The sequence below is a fragment of the Gadus chalcogrammus genome, chromosome 2, assembly GCF_026213295.1.
Source record: "Gadus chalcogrammus isolate NIFS_2021 chromosome 2, NIFS_Gcha_1.0, whole genome shotgun sequence".
Lineage (NCBI taxonomy): Eukaryota > Metazoa > Chordata > Actinopteri > Gadiformes > Gadidae > Gadus > Gadus chalcogrammus.
Window position 1 is genome coordinate 22,245,040 of NC_079413.1, and position 20,069 is coordinate 22,265,108.

Sequence of the window (20,069 nt, forward strand, 5' to 3'; positions counted from 1 at the left end):
TGCTCGAAAGTTTTAAGAAGTGATAATACATAATTTAAGTAAAAAAGGAAGACTCTTTTATTTGAAAGAAGGCCTCAATGACAGTATGATACATTTGGGGGCTCTGGCCCCACAGGAAGTATAAATAGCAGTATAAAGCGCAAATGCCATATAGGAATACCAATGACAATTAAAAGAATAGCACAAAACCATTAACCAATTGGAATTAATGTTTTTATTGCCTTTTGACATCGTGCATTATGCAGTTTGGTTTTTGTAAATAACACACCGATTTCCTTACTCTACAAGCGAAAGCAATTTAATTTTGCTTTTGGAGTGGTTTCTCTTATGTTACCCGTTTATTTATGTATATCATTTATTAAATGTATAGAAACACACTTTTCTTAGTATGATGTTAAGCTTCTATATCACCTTTATGTTGCAGAGTAAAAAACATTTATATTATTTTGTATTGCAAATGTATTTACCTCGTCTACAACATAAACACACGTTAGTTATTAACGATTGAGTCATTTAGCAGACGCTTTGAACCAAAGGGCAATACAATTAATTAAGATACATGTCGTTAATGAGCAGGTATTGGTCATTGGGGATTGAACCCTGCCCCCTTTCTCTGGGAGTCAAACACCCTAAAGAGCAATGCGGCACACATATGAAATACCTCTAATCTTGCTACGTGCGACAGGCTGTTCCATCTTTCTGTAAGGGTCGATACCAATGACTAGAGGTCTTCTATTCAACCATTTTTCTAATCAGTACTGAATGAACAACATCAGCATGTCGAGCAAAAAACTCAAGAGCAACCTCTTACAGACCTTATTCACCTCGCAGACATTCGATGAGGAATTTTTCCCATCCAGGTTGCATTCAGTGTGCATCTTAAATTAGTTTTCATGGTTTCCCCCAAAGATGCTAGAGATTTCAACCACCAACTAACTAGTTGAATATCTAGGGGAACTAACCAATGTGGCATCTAGATAAATAACATCTATTGCCTTTTTTCCAACCAGTTCCCCGCCAGCATCTCCTCGATCTTCAGCAGCAGCTCCCTAACTTGGATGCCGTCCTTGCTCTTGTTGCATAAGACGTGATACCTGTTGGAGCATTTTTCCAGCAGGGCCCAGAGACCCTGTCCTGCTCCCTGGATGTACTGCTCCGCGGCCCTGCCTGCCAGGCACTCCCCGTGGGTCACCAACACCAGCGTGCGGTTCCAGTATCCGTCCAGCAGGGGGAGCAGGTGCCTCTCTGCCGCACGGCAAGAGTCGTCGCCGTACGTCACGTCTGCGCGCAGGCACACCAGGATGCAATGCGGACCCAGCGAGAGCCCTTCTGTGAGCCCTCGTCGGACAGCGGCCTCTTCGGGGGGGTGGTTGGCCTCGCCCGGGGGTCTGCACATGCGCCAGCCGGGGGTGTCGATCGACGTGACGCGCCGTCCTTCCACTTGTCCCTGCCGCTGAACGTTGGTGCGAAGCGTCCCCGGCTGGAAGTGCTCCGCTCTTCCTCCGCCTCCCAGGAGGGTGTTGCCTGAAGAGCTCTTCCCAGATCCTCGGTGACCCAGCAACAGAATGGTCAGCTCTAGAGGGAACAAATTGAGGAGGAGGAGTGGATCTGATAGGTCATTTGGCCAAGATCAACTACCGACTTGTTGAGCATTGAGTGTGTCAGTGTGCATCAAGACATATTTCTACATATGTATTACACAGTAGTTGATGCTGTGGCATCTGCATTTCCCCCGTCTGAGAGTAGTAAAGCACTATCATATAAATACCTTCCAAGCAAGGTGCTTTGCTCCTTTTGCGCACTCTATTCTCCCAGAAGGTCCCCGAAGCTCGGATCCGCTTTCTCATCCCTCGGTACACTTGGGCCTTTTCATAACATCTCCCCCCTTTGAGAGCCACCATCTCCTCCACCTTCTCCAGTAGGGCTTCCACCTGGCCGCCGTCTCCCCGGTTCCTGTTGTTGAACAGGTGATACCTGTGCTGGCATCTCTGGATGATCTGCTGGAGGCTGTCCCCTCGCTCGTCGATGAAGTGTGCTCCCCCGCTCCCGTCCTCCCCGAGCTAGTCTCCTCTGGTGAACAACACCACGGTGTGTTTCCACACGTCCTCGTCACCACCCATCAGGCTCATGTGTTCCAGGACGGAGCGGCCAAACTGCTCAGGGAAAGCGATGTCCGCTCGGACGACCAGCAAGAGAGCGTGCGGGCCGGGAGGACACAAGGCCAACCCGGAGACCATCTCCTCTTTGACCAGCTTGCCGGTGTCTTCCACCGAGGCGTTGGCCCACCACCCGGGAGTGTCCACCACCTTGTTCTCCCGGCCCAGGTGACGGGCGTGTCTGACCTGGCATCGTGTCGTTCTCCCCGCCAGTGTTGCAGACTCATTCAGGCCGAGGATGGAGTCCGCCGAGGCGCTCTTACCCGCCGTTCTGTGGCCCAGAAGAACCATTCGTATCTTGGCGAGATGGGAGCGGTTGCCTGAAGCAAAGGACAAAGTGTTTACTCATGGCGTGTCATTGCTGAAGGAAAAGTTTGCGTAAATGAGTTCAACCCCTACTAAAGTATCAGTTATAATTATTAAGAGTGGAGGCTGAAGGATCTTAAGGAGGGTTTAAGCCCAGGGCTCCAGTGAAGACGCTGTGTGATGGGGCATTCTCGATCACGGAGGCATGGCACTATATATGCTCAACAGGAAGCTTTGCAAACTGTGTCTTTGGACCATGAAAACAGTCAATGTACAAAGAATGATGTCATTCCTTCATCCTATTTCAATGTGGTGAGTTGGTGGAAGACTAGGGTTCGCCATCAGAATTGTCCCACCCGTGCATATACAACCCGGTATCACGCGATTGCGTGCTCCTGCGCACGAACGTTAATCTATTGAAGCGGTGTTCCAGAGCACGATAGTCGACTTTTTGCGGTTACACAGAACGAAATGTAACCAATGCATTCTGAATGGGAGTGTTCTAAGACAATAACTAAACGTACGAGAGAGAGAAAGACGAGAGAGGGAGGGACAGAGGAGAGAGAGACGGAGAGAGGAGAGAGAGAGAGGGAGAGAGAGAGGCGAGAGAGAGAGAGAGAGAGAGAGGAGGAGGAGAGAGAGATGAGGGGAGGTGAGAGAGGGAGAGAGAGAGAGAGAGAGAGAGAGAGAGAGAGAGGCTTCAGAAAGGGTGTGCGCAGATAGTACAGTGCACCCTAGTTATGTTTATGCCAAAACCACAAATGCTATATATATATATATATATTGCCTAATTATATATATTGCCTATATATATGTATAGGCTATATATAATTAGGCTATAATTATATTATTTAGCGTGTAATGAGACCATCTATAGCCAAATTGTCGCCCGAGAATCTCCGGGGATATCAGCATAGGAAATCGGCGAATCAGACCCATGAACCTATAAAGAAAGACGTCATCTCAAGCGGGAGAGAACGTTTGCGGTGCTGGTTTGTGTCACGTAAGTACAGGGCTCTCATGTCTCATGCATTCGGCGTGAGACACACGCAATTCAACCCATGCACACGCTCGAACCTGTGCCGTGTTCCAATACCCGTACTGTCCCTACTTACTAGCCAAAATTTGAGTACGCAGTACGTTCCAATTCAGATCAGGCGAAAAGAAGTATACTTCAAGGACCCGGATGCCGTACTCAAAACGGGCTAATCCTGAAGTGTGGATCGAAGGACACTCCCCGTACTCAACGGCAGCCATCTTAGCTACGTAGCGGAAGAGGCGGAGCCAGGCTGAGCCAAAGTCGGCGCATTTTCCACATAGCCTGCATTAATAGAGTCATTTTGTAGTTTTTATAGCTGCTAGGCGTAAAGAGTTCACCGTTCAAAGCGGGATGTTTATTGCGGGGGAGGAGCCACGGCGGCAGTCGTGATCGTAATTTCCGGTTAGTGCACCACGGAGTACTCGATTTGGAACAGCACTCACATCTGAAAAAATAACGCAGTAGATAGTGCGGATAGTATACTTCCTTTAAGTATACTCATGGAAGTACGGGTATGGTCTCACGAAAATACGTGACACTGTCACGTTATTTAATCTATTGAAACGTGATCAGGGACACGTAGGCCTATTTTCAAATTTGTATTTCAATTGGAAGTAGGCTATTTGTCGTGTCACTAAGCATGACTTCCAAACTAAGGTTCTGTCCGGGAGCGTTCTCCCTAATGTCCCTTATGGAGCTCAGTACAGATATAATTGTCTTAGAACACTCCTATTCAGAATGCATTGGTTTACATTTCGTTCTGTGTAACACGCAAAAAGTCGGACTATCGTGCTCTTGAACACGCTTCAATAGATTAACGTTCGTGCGCAGGAGCACGCAATCGCGTGATACCGGGTTGCAACCACACACACACACACACACACACACACACATACAACCTCTTGCAGGCAGACTCAGAATCTTGAGCCCATTTATTAGGGAACAGGTGTTATCGGGATTCCATCACTGCATTCCCAGAATCCTGCATTGTGAAAGTCTTCCCTTTTTTTTTTAAATGTACAATGGCATTTTATTCTACATACAAAACAACCATAGTATTTTTCAGGAGTCCACGACCACCCTGCCCGTTTTGACACACAAAAGTAATTTGACACTTCTGGGATGAGCCAATGATTCATCTGTTTGGAAGGTTTTGTTGGAGACAAACAAAGAATCTTCAGGCAACAGATGTGACAGCTGTGACTGCTCTCTCTCCTCTCCTTCGTCTGCTGGGGTCCTCTGTGTTTGCCTACCTGCACAGTAGCCAGTGGCTGGGCTGGAGGCTTGTCAGCTGATGAGGGCATCTGCTGCAGGTTCTGCCACGCAGGCTTTCAGCCAGTCGCTCTCCTCTTTCCCAGAGGCAGGTGGGCTTGGGTTCTGTTTAGGGTGGTTCCTTAAGGTTTTGGACTCTTGGATTGGTTCCATGTTTGTTTTTGGTTAACACTATTCAACATCCCCACAGCACACCTTTCCACTGCACCATATACATAGGCTAGTCGAATAATTGTGTGTTTGGTCAGTAGTTCAGTTGTTGGTCCACATATGTTGGTTTGCTGTTCAGGTTTGGTTGTTGCATTTTGTTTGGGTATTTCCAACATGGTAAAGATGGTTGTGTGTTCCCAGTATTTGTTTTGTCTGTCTGGGTAAGTTTCCTCCGTTCTGGCTCGGTCGGTCCTTGTGATTTTGGGTACTGGTTTTTCTGTCGAACCATATATCACACATTTTCTAATCTTCCATACGCTACACTAATCCCTTTACAGATGTCATGATACTTACTTTATTCTAATAAATAACTTTATCCCGTATTCATGTGTGGGATCCCGATCCTTGCTCTGACCCGCGCCTCGTCTTAATGCAGCCAAGGAGATGGAAGAGCGGTTATGAATAATTATTAGATGATTGTGTTGTACAATGAAAGACAGTAAGATTCAATATGAATGGCAAAATAAGGATGGGATTTATTTGAACAAATAAATATGTGTTGGGCAAATTATAGAGAAGCTGAGAGTAGTAGATTTCATATTCAAAAGCGAAGGGGTGAAAAAATGTAAGAAATATATTTAAGAGAAATATAGGCCTACTCAAAGGCCCAAATCATTGAATCATACCCTATCCAATATAAAGAAATTGGAATTTGAATGGTAACAATTCCGTTAATCCTCGTCCTCTTTTTGAACGTCTCACTCATGGCCAGTGGTTCTTTCTGGATTAGCTCTTAATTGAGATCACCTGTCACGCACCCCTTTATAAAGGTGAACACAATGTGTTTGGTTTACTTTTCGCATCGGCCTGTGTCAATCGAGGTTGAGTTTAGTTGAGGTTGAAAGTTTTCGATCTAGATTGCAGATCACTATTGTCACTTTATACAAACTGAAAGTATGCGTTGCGTGTTTGTTTTTGTGGGCATTTGACTGAACAGCCCAGACAAATATTGCTACCAACATGGCACTTCGAAACAGACCACCGCAGTGAGTAAAAGTTATTTTCCTTTATTAAATGTTGACGTTTTTGGGCTGTCTCCTCAGACACAGCCATCAGCAGTATCCTGCTCTTTGCACCTTGCATTCCTGTTTTGTCATCTTGTGAGTGTGTGTTTTTTCTTAACAGGTGTTAGATGACTGACAAGATCTATGGGGGGCCCCCTTGGGCCCCCCCATACCAACTTAGTCTTCAAAGGAAACTAGTGCATGGGACTCCCAGTGTCTTCAAAACATCCTCGGAATACATGGTATTGAATGGTCCACCGAAGGGTTGATCTGGAAGCCACCACGGTCTACGCAGTAATCTGCTGCGTGGGCCGTAGTGGCTTCCAGAGCCATCTTTCGGTCTTAGTCAGGATTTGTTACAGTTGCCCTTCAATGTAGCAGGCTACGGGTTTCTGAAGAAGCCTGCTTTACGTAGCATTGGAGTACAAATATTGTGCAAAATGCTCATGTAATTGCACTAGCACTAGTAACCTGTAGATTAGCTTAGTTTAACGTCATTCCGTGCGTCTCGGTCAATGTGTGGCTTACTTTAAGTCCACAAGGCCCTCTGGTAAACCACGTGGAACACCCCTTGACAAGTGATTAGTCAATGGGTGTTGTGCTAAAGTTTTGTTCCATTTTTCACTAGTTGGTTTAGGTTTGGTAGAATTGTTTGGATGCTAGCGACGTGATGGCGTATGTACAAGAGCCTACCGTGGCCAGGCCACAGTTGCGACGGCCAACGGCCAGATGGCCTAGTGTGAGTGCAACCTTGATTGCATTTGTATACTGTTTACCATTGGATGTTTTATGCAATTTGGCTTAATACATCCGCAGTAAAGCTGCATTTGACTATTCCAGGGTCGTTTTGTACAGGCTTTCAATTGACCATGTTGACTAGTTTGTGGGAAGTTTTTTTTTTTTTACCCTTGCAACGGTTGTGACCACTTATGCAACTGGGCTGTGAACCTTGCAATTCTAGTTGCATATTTGTACACGCAAGCTTGTCCATTTCTATCGCCATCACTAACACTAGCTTCAGCATTTCCTTGTAGGCCATTAGCTGACTTGTGTATTGGAGCGATGATTGATGATAAGATGCTTGAAAACCTAAAATAAAGCAAAATGCGTGTCTGGTGTGCAAGAGCCAATTTATGTTGGCTTCAGAGTCGAGGAGTAGTTGCCGTAGGTCGTAAGACATCTGGAGGGTTGTGGCAATGGAGGCTTGTGGTAGATCTGCCATCCAAGAAAGGTTGAATCGTCTTCTGAAGCATGATTAATAGTTTAGTAATTGAATCTATCATATAGAACTATAAATCCAAGACTGCAGCCAGTAACTGGGCTCGCAATATGTGGAAGTAATTAGTCTTCATTGTGTAACAACAGAATAAGTAACATGACTAACTGGGTTCCTTCCATTTTTGTAACTAGGGGGGACTTGACTGGTGAGTCTACTGGATTAATCAGTAGCGGTACTTTTGCCCAACAGATTTGATGGCATGACTACAGGGTGACAAGTAAGGAATAATCACCGAGAGGCCGGGCAATAAACAGTTTGATATGCCCGGCTCGTCTCGGGCGGTAACCTTCCGCGAGCCGGGCATATCAAACTGTTTATTGCCCTGCCTTGAGGTGATTATTCCGTTTATTCTACTTCGCGCACGGGCCAACATAACAAAACAATTCAAATACTTTAATAATTAGCCTTTTTCTTATTCGTATTGCATGCTTATTAAATGTATACTCTGTTTAAGTTAATCTCCCTCGAAAAGTAGTTCCCTTTAGAACTACGGTGAATAATGTTAGCTCGGCTGTAGGTAACTCGTTTCTATAGCAACCACACTTGGCTGGATCTGATCACTAGTTTAATAACGTAGTTGCTACATTCGTATCAAGTCAGCTTTAATGACGCTCGATCAAATATGCACTCCTTGGTTTATTTTTACTATGGACCTCATGTTGGAAATGTATGTGATAGAAAACGATACAAGCGGTGTATTGATCTACTGTGCTCAGTCAGCAGCAAGTAGAACCGACAAATCAGCGGGCAATATGCCGGATTAATGCACCCCTCCCAGCCAATCAGAATCGAGCATTCTTAAATTAAGTAGAATAAAGACAATTATTCCCTGCCTATCAAGAGACTTCTAAAACATATCTGCTAGAACAGTTCCTATACTTTTTGTATAATTTGGTCATGCTGCAAATTTACTTTTTGTAGTTGCTCCATATTTAGTTCTTTGACAGCCTCCACCTGCTAGAAAAGTCTATTCAAATCGGCTAAATATAATGAACTAAATTAATAGCCATGAAATGTTGTCACTCATACTAATGGCAAATACCCTCTTTCAGTTGGTGGTTCAACACTGATGTCTCTAGGCTTGAGGGAGAGCTTACAAGTAAATTACACGAATGTCCTGGAGCAATTGGGAATACACTTTTATTTAGTCTACCTGACCAGGGACATCTTTGAACTATAGGTCACCTAACCCAAACTTTTCACTCTTGTTAGGTTGTCCTTTTCTCTTGTTTTAACCCGAAAGGGCTGAAATATCAACATTTCAGGTATTCTGTTTGGATAATGTGCAAAACTTGTGGCTTCACTAATAAAAAAAATTAACCAATGTATTTTTCTTAATATGGTTAAACTATTTAAAGATTTGTATGCAAAATATTTCTGCTCAATTTGTGGTCAATGAAACTCTGACATTTTTTAATTTGATAAAACACAACTATGGGTTAAAGGTATTTGCTTTGGGCATCTTTTGATATTTTGAGAATCGAACTCCATTGCCGTTAGAAATGGTGTCTCCCAGTACTGCAAAGTGCTTCCACAAGTTTAAGAAATGGGCAGAAGGGAATCTGAGTATTCCCCCAGACCGTGGTCTAAACAGTATTATTCACGAGTTATAAACAACCCTACACATCAATATTAATGATAACCCTGTGGAAATTGCCATAAGTGAGAGACACAATTTCGCACGTTGAGCACACAGTTGATGACTCGTTTATTAGTAAGAGAGAACAGGAAATCAAAAACGTGCTGACGGTAAACAAATCCCGCATGGGCTCTGCGGTCATGAGACGCTCGTAATCCTTAAAAGGGACAGCGATCCTGAACCACCAAGACAGGTAAACGACATGCCTAACACAATTGAAAGAACAACACATAACAAAATACTGTAGGTGAATTATGTTACACTCACAACCCATTAAATACGGTATGATTTCTAGATGTCATGGCAACGTCCGCTCGCGACACTGGACTTGCGATCGAGGCATCGACGCGGACGTTCATTCACATAGCCAAAAACAAGAGAGTAGATGGCTAGATAAAATAAACATCAAGACATACAATTCTAAAAAGAACAGAGGAAGCAGCTACCCTTTTTTCCTTCGCGGTTTGCCTACAGAGCAGCGCACCTGCATTTAATATAGGTCTATCCGTGTCACAATTTCTCAGTATCAAAGGTTAAGGTTAAATATTCATCTACTTGTTCTTACTTGTTATACTTCACCTGTTTTTACTATTTGTTAAATATTGTTTTTTATATTGAAGTTCAATAAATGTTCCTTTAAAAAAAAAATAATCGGCTCAAGAAAATCGCTATCGGCGTATCGGCTAAGGCTGATGAAAAAATATCGGTATCGTATCGGCCCTAAAAGCTGTCATTTGTTAGTTATCACAGACAATTTTCAACAATGAATGATCTGTACGAAGCTCCATAAGGGACATTAGGGAGAACGCTCCCGGACAGAACCTTAGTTTGGAAGTCATGCTTAGTGACACGACAAATAGCCTACTTCCAATTGAAATACAAAATTGAGAAAATAGGCCTACGTGTCCCTGATCACGTTTCAATAGATTAAATAACGTGACAGTGTCACGTATTTTCGTGAGACCATACCCGTACTTCCCTGAGTATACTTAAAGGAAGTATACTATCCGCACTATCTACTACGTTATTTTTTCAGATGTGAGTGCAGTTCCAAATCGAGTGGTGCACTAACCGGAAATTACGATCACGACTGCCGCCGTGGCTACTCCCCCGCAATAAACATCCCGCTTTGAACGGTGAACTCCTTACGCCTAGCAGCTATAAAAACTATAAAAACTACAAAATGACTATTAATGCAGGCTATGTGGAAAATGCGCCGACTTTGGCTCAGCCTGGCTCCGCCTCTTCCGCTACGTAGCTAAGATGGCTGCCGTTGAGTACTGGGGAGTGTCCTTCGATCCACATTCAGGATTAGCCCGTTTTGAGTACGGCATCCGGGTCCTTGAAGTATACTTCTTTTCGCCGGATCTTACTCAAATTTGGCTATAAGTACGGACAGTATAGGGTATTGGAACACGGCACAGGTTCGAGCGTGTGCATGGGTTGAATTGCGTGTGTCTCACGCCGAATGCATGAGACATGAGAGCCCTGTACTTACGTGACACAAACCAGCACCGCAAACGTTCCTCTCCCCGCTTGAGATGATGTCTTTCTTTATAGGTTCATGGGTCTGATTCGCCGATTTCCCATGCTGATATCCCCGAAGATTCTCGGGCATCTTCGACAATGTGGCTATAGATAACCCTGTCTCATTACACGCTAAATAATATAATTATAGCCTAATTATATATATAGCCTAATTATATATATAAGCAATATATATAATTAGGCAATATATATATATATATATACATATAGCATTTGTGGTTTGGGGGCATAAACATAACAGGGTGCACTGTACTATCTGCGCACACTCCTTTCTGAAGCCTCTCTCAGTCGCTCTCTCTCTCTCATCGTCTGTCCCTCTCCTCTCTCTCTTCCTCTCATCTCTCATGACCGTTTTGTGATCACGTTAATTGTCTTAGAACACTCCCATTCAGAATGCATTGGTTTACATTTCGTTCTGTGCAACACGCAAAAAGTCGGACTATCGTGCTCTGGAACACGCTTCAATAGATTAACGTTCGTGCGCAGGAGCACGCAATCGCGTGATACCGGGTTGGCATATATGTATGTGTATGTTCATCTTTTTGCCACTTTAATCTTGTTTATCTGCACAAATACAACTAAACTAAACTAATTGAAGATCTGGGCAGTTTTGGTACAGGTTTCTGGACAGAGGTTGCTGAGAAGCACCTTCCATTGATTATTTTGACAGCATTTCCACTCAAACTAAAAGGTTGACGGGACACTTGCGCAAGATAGGGTTAAAGGCAACCTGAAGAGACCAACAAATTGGAACGACACCACTGATGCCAGTGATACAAATCATCACATTGCTATGAAGAGGAGGGTAAAACACTCACCCATCATGGTTCTCCGTGATTCCCTCTCTGCTTGCACCTTCCTCAGCCTCAGCCTTGCTCCTTGCTGCCGCGCCCTCCTCAAACCCTCCACCTCCTCCACAGGCCCTGTATCCACCTCATAACGAATGCCCGACTCTTCCTCGCCCGCCAACATCTCATCAATCATTCCCAGGAGCTCCGTCACCTGGGAACCCCCAAACGCCGTCTCCTTGTTGTCAAGGACGCCGTACCGGTGGTCGCATTTCCTGAGAACCCACTGAAGCGCCGCCCCGCCCCCCCCTGCTTGATATACTCTTCCAGGACTCCGGAGTGGCGGTCCGCGCGGGTGAAGACCACCATGGTGTGACTCCACACATCGAGGCCCAGTAGCCCCATGTGCTCCCTCACCGAGACCCTATGTTCCTCCAGGAAGGGGACGTCCGACGCGACAACCAGGAGGAAGGCGTGGTGGTCTGGGGGTCCCGGGGAAGGACCCCGAGAGGGGCTGCAGACCAGCTCTTGTTTGATGAGCTCGGCCGTGTCGTCCACGGTGGCCACGCTTCCACCACGCAGGGGTGTCGACCACGGTGAGGGGACTCCCCGCCACGCCAGCCCGTCGCCAAGCGCAGCCGGCAGTCCTCCCCAGGCTGAACAACGCCTCACCCAGGAGGCTGTTCCCGCACGAGGTCTTGCCTGCTCCTCTGAACCCCAGCAGGACAATGCATAGCTCTTTGGACTCCTTGTCTGTTGGGGACAAATACTTGATTTGCAATGTCATTAGAATGAATTGAATGTTGATTCAAATCTTTGTTTGAAGACGAAACTCACCAGGATGTGGTTGCATTCTGGCAGACTTATATTTTGCTGTTGCCTCTCCCAGTCAGAAAACAAGAGACGTTGTATGACATGGCGTCAAGTGTGTCAAGCAGTCAACTCTAAATAGATCACATCACATTATTTCACTCACTAATACCTGATGGATGGCGATTGCACTTCTAATAACACTTGGTTTATTAAATCATACCTTACTTTTAACTATGAATAACTTAATGCTGTGAATTAACCATGTTTCACCTAATACCTTAACTTCTGGTAACCCAATACGCCATCTTAAACTTAACACTCTGACCTAATAATTAAACTTCACTATAACCTAATGCCCTTTATAAATGTAAAACCTTTGAACCTAACTAAATCAGCTCTAACATTACACCCCTTCCACGTAACCTTACTAACCTAATACCTAAACCTCTAAGCTAATACTTGAACTTAACCATCTCTAACCTAATAATACATTACATGTAATGAACCACATCTAACCTCATACCTAAATAAACCGCATCTATCTTAAAAGAAGGCTACAGTCGACTGCATCAGTAACATGTTCCCCCTCCCAGTAAACATGAGCACTGCAGGCAAACCAGTCAATCCACTATGAGAAGGGCGGGACCATGGAGAACAACTTGCTATCGGCATGAACCAGTGGCGGTGTCACACAAAAATTGTACCGGGGGCGGAAATTGTACCGCATATGTGAAAATTCCAGACCTGCCTGGCAACGGACGATCGCGTCGAACTTTGCCTGGCAACGGACGATCGCGTCGAAGGATGAGTATGAAGGTTCTTGAACATTCGCGCTCATTCATTGAGCGTCACAAGACGAAATAACATTAAACAGATAAAACTTATTTTACAAATGGCATTTATTAGTGTTGCTAACTTTATATTTGTACTGTATTTAATCGTTTAACTGCATTTAGCTAGTAAACTGAATGTATTAACACAAGCTAGCTAGACTATGATACACTTTAAACAATCAGTTTACTAGCTAAATTCAATACAATACAAATATAAAGTAAAAACAAGTGTTACCTGGTTTATGTTATTTCGACTTTGGCAACATGAGCGAGAGTGTTTTTTGACATATATATATATATACAGTATATGTAAGGTCTGTCTCACTTGTATTTATTTTACTCTGAAATAACTTGAATGTAACTATCGATTTTTGGGGATGAGCATCACAGCAGCCAGGTAGCTATTTAAAGCTATTATAAGTGGCATGTTTTGTTTATGTAGGTAAAGCATTATGAAAAAATGTGCATGCACAATAAAGCATAATTTCCCGTTGGGCTAAGCCCCGGATGTTCATGGAGCCCAGAAACGCCCCTGGCATGAACCTCGTGGTTACAGGAACTGGGATTAAAGCAGCAGCACTGCCTCGCACCACTTGGCAAGCATGCTTTTTGTGTGAGCACGAGAGGAGGAGAGATCCCTCCGGTTACACAGGCACCGCCGAGTTTCAGAACCCCCGAATGTCCTCAAATCCTCGTAAACGCCCTTGGTAACAGTTGGCTTTTCTACTAACCATCGCTTTCTAATTCAAGTTGCCCCCCCCCTTGGCTGGTGCCCCCGGGAACTCGTCCGATGCCCTCTATGGAGGATCCGGCCTTGGGTTTCTGGCCGGTTATCAGGCCAGCACCGGGAGTCCGGGTATAAGTCAACGCAACAGGCCAGGGATCCAGTCGCAGTCACTGCAACACACCAAAGCAGACGAAATTATGAATTGGACGGGTCCATATAAAACATGCTGATCTTGTGCCTACAAAAACAACCTCATCCACATTCACTCCGAAACATTCACATATTCAAACACTGACACTCCTCAAGGCATTCAGTAAACATTACAGGATGCCTAGCAATAGCAGTTCAGGGCACGGCACCCCTAGGTGCCAAACAAAGGCTAGGGGTAGGTTTTTTTTAGCTTTACATTTCGACTTATAGTAAAAAGGCTATAGTGTATAAGTATAAAGTGCTGCTCTTGACTGATTCATGCAGTCTTTCGTCCTTCAGTCCTTTTGCACAGCAGCTTTTGCAACAGTCCCAGTTTCTCAATTCGCTCTGTGCTGCATCTTTTTTCCTGAGTGGGTTTCCCTCGGTTTTGGAAAACTGCCACCCACTTCTCCCTGGTGGATTGTGTGGTATCCTGTCCGGCTTCTGTATTTCCTCCCGGCTGGCAAAAAACTCTCCATAGAGTTGCTCCATACTGACTGTCTCAGCCGTTTTGAGGGCAGCCACCGCCTGCTCCAGGTCAGTGGGGGAGAGCTCCTCACAGAGGCCGATTGGTTTCAGTTTCACCGTCACATTTTGTGGAAACAGCACAGATACGATTTTCTTAATGACAGGTCTCCAGGCACCTGAAGTATGATTAAGGAGCTATAGCCAGCTTCGCAGGAGACGATCAAAATCTGGATGAAGAGAGACTCATTCGTGTGCAAACATGACACCAAATTCCCCGCCAATCAATGTCCACATACGCCTGCTTGCAATTGCAATTTATGCCATTTGCGGTTTCATTCGCTTTATAAAATTCAAGTGACTTGCACTGCATTCCATCAAAGTTAATGTGTTATCTAGTTTCTCTTGGTTGTTAACCTTTTGCCTGGCATGAACCGGTCCCCTTGGGTAGAATGTATCTGTTTGGCGACAACGCAATAATCTCTGGCCTGTGGTAAATATATCTTTGATCTAAGGACCAAAAAAAACAGAAAGGAGGTGAAAGTGTTCAAAAGTGTGAAAACCTCAATATTTCCCCTAGACCAACAATTTAAAGCTTACACACTTGTTTCACTGTCGTTAAAAATTATTGGACATCCACTTCACACCAAAAGTCTTGTCTTTAACGCCATTTAAAACTTGTGAATAAACTCATAAACTTGAAGGAACGGGCACATCTTGGACCTCCACGTGTTTGTCTACTATCAGGGATGGGCAACTTTCATGATAAAGAGGGCCACATTTTTCATCATAACCATCGGAGGGCCACATGACTGCACACTTCAACCAAACGTGAGCTGAGAGAAGCTACACAATTTTGAATTTGGTAGATATGATTTCCTGTATTCTGGTGCATTTTGGGGATGGCCACTACCTAAAAAATCATCCAGAATCATAACCTATGTACGGTATGTTAATTGACCAACATACATTCATTTAATGTTTTCCAATGCTCAACAGCCAATGAATGTCAGTATTTTTTATCAGTGCAAGGGCTCACATAGCTCATCATTCAATGAAGTCAAAAAACTGGAAAAACAGTGGCCCAACATTAAGTGCAACAATCTCAATGAACTCAACACCCAACAAGCAGTTGTAGTAGTTGTAGTGGCGACTTAAGTATCTTTAATGACTGATATCGCTTCTAAGCAAACTAGACGCATGGGTTTGCCTTCGAATTCTATGAATTATTTTCATCTTTCTTGACCGAGTTTTCTGTAACTCGATCAATTATTATTCTTCTTTTTTTTTTTCTTTTTTTTTTCTTTTTTTTTTTTATTATTATTATTTTTTTTTTTTAATTATGTGCGGGCCTGACTGAGTGAGGATGTTTAACTTCTTGCAATCAACACAAACCAAACGTCATATGAAAGCTGAGACTCCACAGAGACCAACAGTTTAAGCCTTATCCTCCTGTCACCTAAACTCAAAGGTCAATACGTGAAATAATATAATTAACACAAAAATATTGCAACCACATAGGGTGTCTTACATTTTGTTATCATACTAATGCATATCATACCAATCTGTGTAGTGCGTATACTGTATCCTACTACCTATATCAAACCAATATGATATGCATAGTACTAATAATGCGTCATACTAATCATTTAGTATGATACATTAGGAGGCCTACTATTATACATCATCCTAATAGTAATTATATTACTATAACTAATTACTATTGGTATTTCATACTAAATATATAAGAGCTTTGACAACTGTTTTCAGCAGGTGCAATTAAAAAATATTAAAGTTATATAAAGTTATATGAAAGTTGGATTATTATTATTATTTATTATTATTATTATTCACCCCAGCATGCAGAGGTGAATATTTAGCATTTTTGCTGTTCATTTTGGAGCAAACATTTAAATGTACACTGTTATTTTGCCCCAATTATATTATATTATTATTATATTATTATATTTTTATCTGCAAATGGTTGTAGAATAGTATGCAAACGCTTTTTCCTCCAGAATAATCTATTTTTACTTCTTGTCTCGGTTTGATGACATAATCTTCCCTCAAGTTTGTTTCTCTTATCTGTGTCTGTCATCAAGACAGCCACAGTGGACTACTGCTGCCTTGTCGGCCCAAACCCACACAACCATGCACGCACGCACTCACTCACGCACGCACGCACGCACACACACACACACACACACACACACACACACACACACACACACACACACACACACACACACACACCACACACACACACACACACACACACACACACAAACACACAAACACCACACACTGATGCATTCTCATATTCAGGATTTTACCCTTTGTTTTTACTGAAATACATATAGTGATACACACACACAGACAGACAGACACAAAGACAGACACACACACACACACACACACACACACACACACACACACACACACACACACACACACGCACACACACATGCACGTGCACGCACGCACGCACGCGCACACACACACACACACACACACACACACACACACACACACACACACACACACCGTGAGGTCAGTGCTGAGGTGCACGTACTGTATAATTTCCAGGAAGTGATTAGGGGGTCTGAGATCAAAGGCAGTGTGTGTGCGACGGGATAAACATTCCTTCCTCTGTGTTTTCCCCTGGGGCTGGAAGTACAGACAGTTCCCCCCCCCCCCCCCCCCACACACACACACACACATACCCTCGCGTAAACTCTGGCTGTACACCGAAAGACAACCCTACACTCCACCAGTCACAAACTGTCCAAAGCTATAGCATGATATAACAATCATGTCTTTAAATTAGCATATGATTTACTGTATCTATAGTATTATCTATCATTTTTATCATTTTATACATATTGCTTGCAGTGTTTCTGTTAGTATGTTTGCATGTTGATAGATAAACCCAGGTCACTTGTTGTAAACTGAGAAGCAGTAGAATACCTAACTTAAGCCTCAAAATGTCAAACCTTCGGCTATGGTGGAAATGGAAACCTTAACCTTGTCGTTTCGGATTCCAATAAGCGTCTTATCAAGCATTGTCCAGTAGAGGGCAGCAGACACAAGGCGAGCCAGTGCAGCAGAGGCTTTCGATAGGGGATTATGGCTCAGGTCTGCATGTAGGCTACCTACGTGTATCTGACGTAGAATACACACAGTGTACATAGAACTGAACGGTCTGCACGAAAAATACCAACTGGCTGATTTGGTCTGACCACGGCACAAACCTTACGAACAGTGCCATCATGTCTTATTAGTAGGCCTATTGATATAAACGTCAACATGTTCATTTCCATTGTTTGGGTTCGTGCTCTAACATCGCATTGTCTGGTTTATTATAGGCCTACCTCAAAGTGGGCTTATTCAGCTATGCTTAACGGTGCCAAATGAAATGTCTCCAGCTTCCCCATGCCTGCACAGTTTTCTATTGGGAAATGAGGATAACCCTGGATAACCTACTGCTTTGGATGGTTTCACCCGATTTAGCCTCTCCAAAGCATATGCGTCGTTGGGATGTTTCTAGTGGGCTTGTCTTTATCAGGCCTCGTCCTTCTGAGTTAGGCGGAATTATTAGTTGTCAAGTTCAATGGGGCTTGGTAAGACTTTTTTTTATTATGGCAAATAAATCTAATTATTTTTAGAATAGAAACAAGACCTGTAATTGCAAATTCAATTTAATATAAAAAATATAGGGTCCTATAAATGAATTGTCATTTACCAGTAAAATAAAATAAATACAATTATAATAATAATGCATCATAACAATAATCTCTTTCGTCCTCACATGTCTGATCAAGCTACATGAACACATTTAACTTCCGCCTTGTCCTAAAGGTTTGCATTCTGCACTGGAGTAGGTCTACTTTGTTCTTCTTTCCTTTGGACAGCATCATACACTGGTGATAATGCATGTTAATAATATAATAATGGTGTCCAACATGAAGGAATGGGACACGCTGTGTATGTGACTGATGTTTAAATTGCAATCGATGTACCGTCCCAAGGCTAAACGACGGGCCTAGTCTATTCTTGTACGGTTAGATATTTAAACCAGCAACAATTATCGTCTGTACTTCGTGTTACTACTTCATGATTACACTTAATGATTATTTCTGGTAGGGCGCCAACAGCCGAGAGAATGGATAGGCCTATGCCAAGCACAGTAACAACAGGAGAGGATCTGAATGCTCTGTCTGTCTGTCTGTCTGTCTGTCTGTCTGTCTGTCTGTCTGTCTGTCTGTCTGTCTGTCTGTCTGTCTGTCTGTCTGTCTGTCTGTCTGTCTAAAGAACTTATTCTGTCTTGAGTTCTGTCCGTTCATGTTTCTTTGCTTTTTTCGCTTCAATCCGTCGCTCCCATTAACGAGTTTGTCTTTCAGTGCGTGTTCGTGATTTATTCGTCGGGAACCTGTTTAGACGGTTGTGTGTCTGTGTGTGTGTCCGTGTGTTGGTCAGTGTCGCCTGTCTGGATGCCTGTGTGCTGGTCTGTCCCTGTAGGTGGTCACTGTGTGTTTGGTTCCTCTCACTGAGGGGGCGAGTGGACAGTTTGGATTAGAGCTCTGCGGCTTCTCTAATTAGACCGATCCCACACCGTGCGCGTGTCTTCGTGTGTGTGCGTGTGCTGGTGTGTGTGTGTGTGTGTGGTGTTTGTGTGTGTGTGTGTGTGTGTGTGTGTGTGTGTGTGTGTGTGTGTGTGTGTTTGTGTGTGTGTGTGTGTGTGTGTGTGTGTGTGTGCGTGCGTGCGTGTGCGTATGCGTGTGCGTGCGTGTGTGTGTTCTAATAAGAAGGTCATGCGCCAATATACGAAACCTTTATAACTCAATTGTGTTTTCACCATATATTTCGGTAGCCCTTTAGAATTACTGTAACTCAGAATCAAATATTGATGTACTTGTAATAACAATAATAATTTGATAATGGTTTGTAAGATAATTTAACTAGCCTAAGTTCATGATTTACAAACTATTTAAAATGTGTTCATAATGCTTTATAAAAACGTAATAACGCTGCAATTCATCATTAGTTTAGGTCATTAGAAAAAGCATTGGTTAATTATTTCTTGTGATCTTATCTTAAGTGACAATTATCTATGCCTAAGCATTTAAAAATTAGACTTAGTCTGAAAATGTAACAATACAGCAGTACCAACTAATAAGTAGTAGTTCTCGCTGATGAGCCCATACAGAATTCTTAACTAATGGTTTTAACTACTTGAAGTAATGGGTTCATTATTAAGTGTTTATAAGGGGTTATTAACACATTGTGAATAGTTTGCAAGTCATCAACTTACACTTTATTAATGATCTTATTTACCCCATTATATTATTAATAATAAAGATCTGATTATGAATTGCTGACTACTGATGTTGGAACAACTCTATCAATTGTATTTAATTCTAACAATGCGTAATTCTCTCATAATTCTCCTTGTTCCTACCTCTTTATTATTGCTTCAAAGTGGCAGCTATTCGAAATGTGTTACCATGTTTAAACGGCCTAAAATCCAGATGAGCTCGCTCAGTTTGATACCCACCTACACCCAGACAGGTAGATAAATCTCCTTAATACACCGACTAACCCAACGCTTAACAGCCTTACAGCTTGTGGGCACATGAACCCCCCCCACACTCCCACACCCCCCACACCGAAACCCAACTACCACCCAACTACCACCCAACTCCAGCCATCTGAGGCACCCACAGAAAGGCACGCTGTGCCATCCTGCCAAGTCACCACCCTGGTGGCACACGTAGACTTTAAAACATAAATACATCAAATTA

The 20,069-nt window shown here is 43.4% G+C and overlaps 1 pseudogene; it reads right to left on the minus strand.

Moving 5' to 3' along the window:
• Positions 1-75: 75 nt before the first annotated feature.
• Positions 76-12,028, minus strand: LOC130402560 (GTPase IMAP family member 8-like; annotated as a pseudogene).
• Between the last annotated feature and the right edge of the window lie 8,041 nt (positions 12,029-20,069).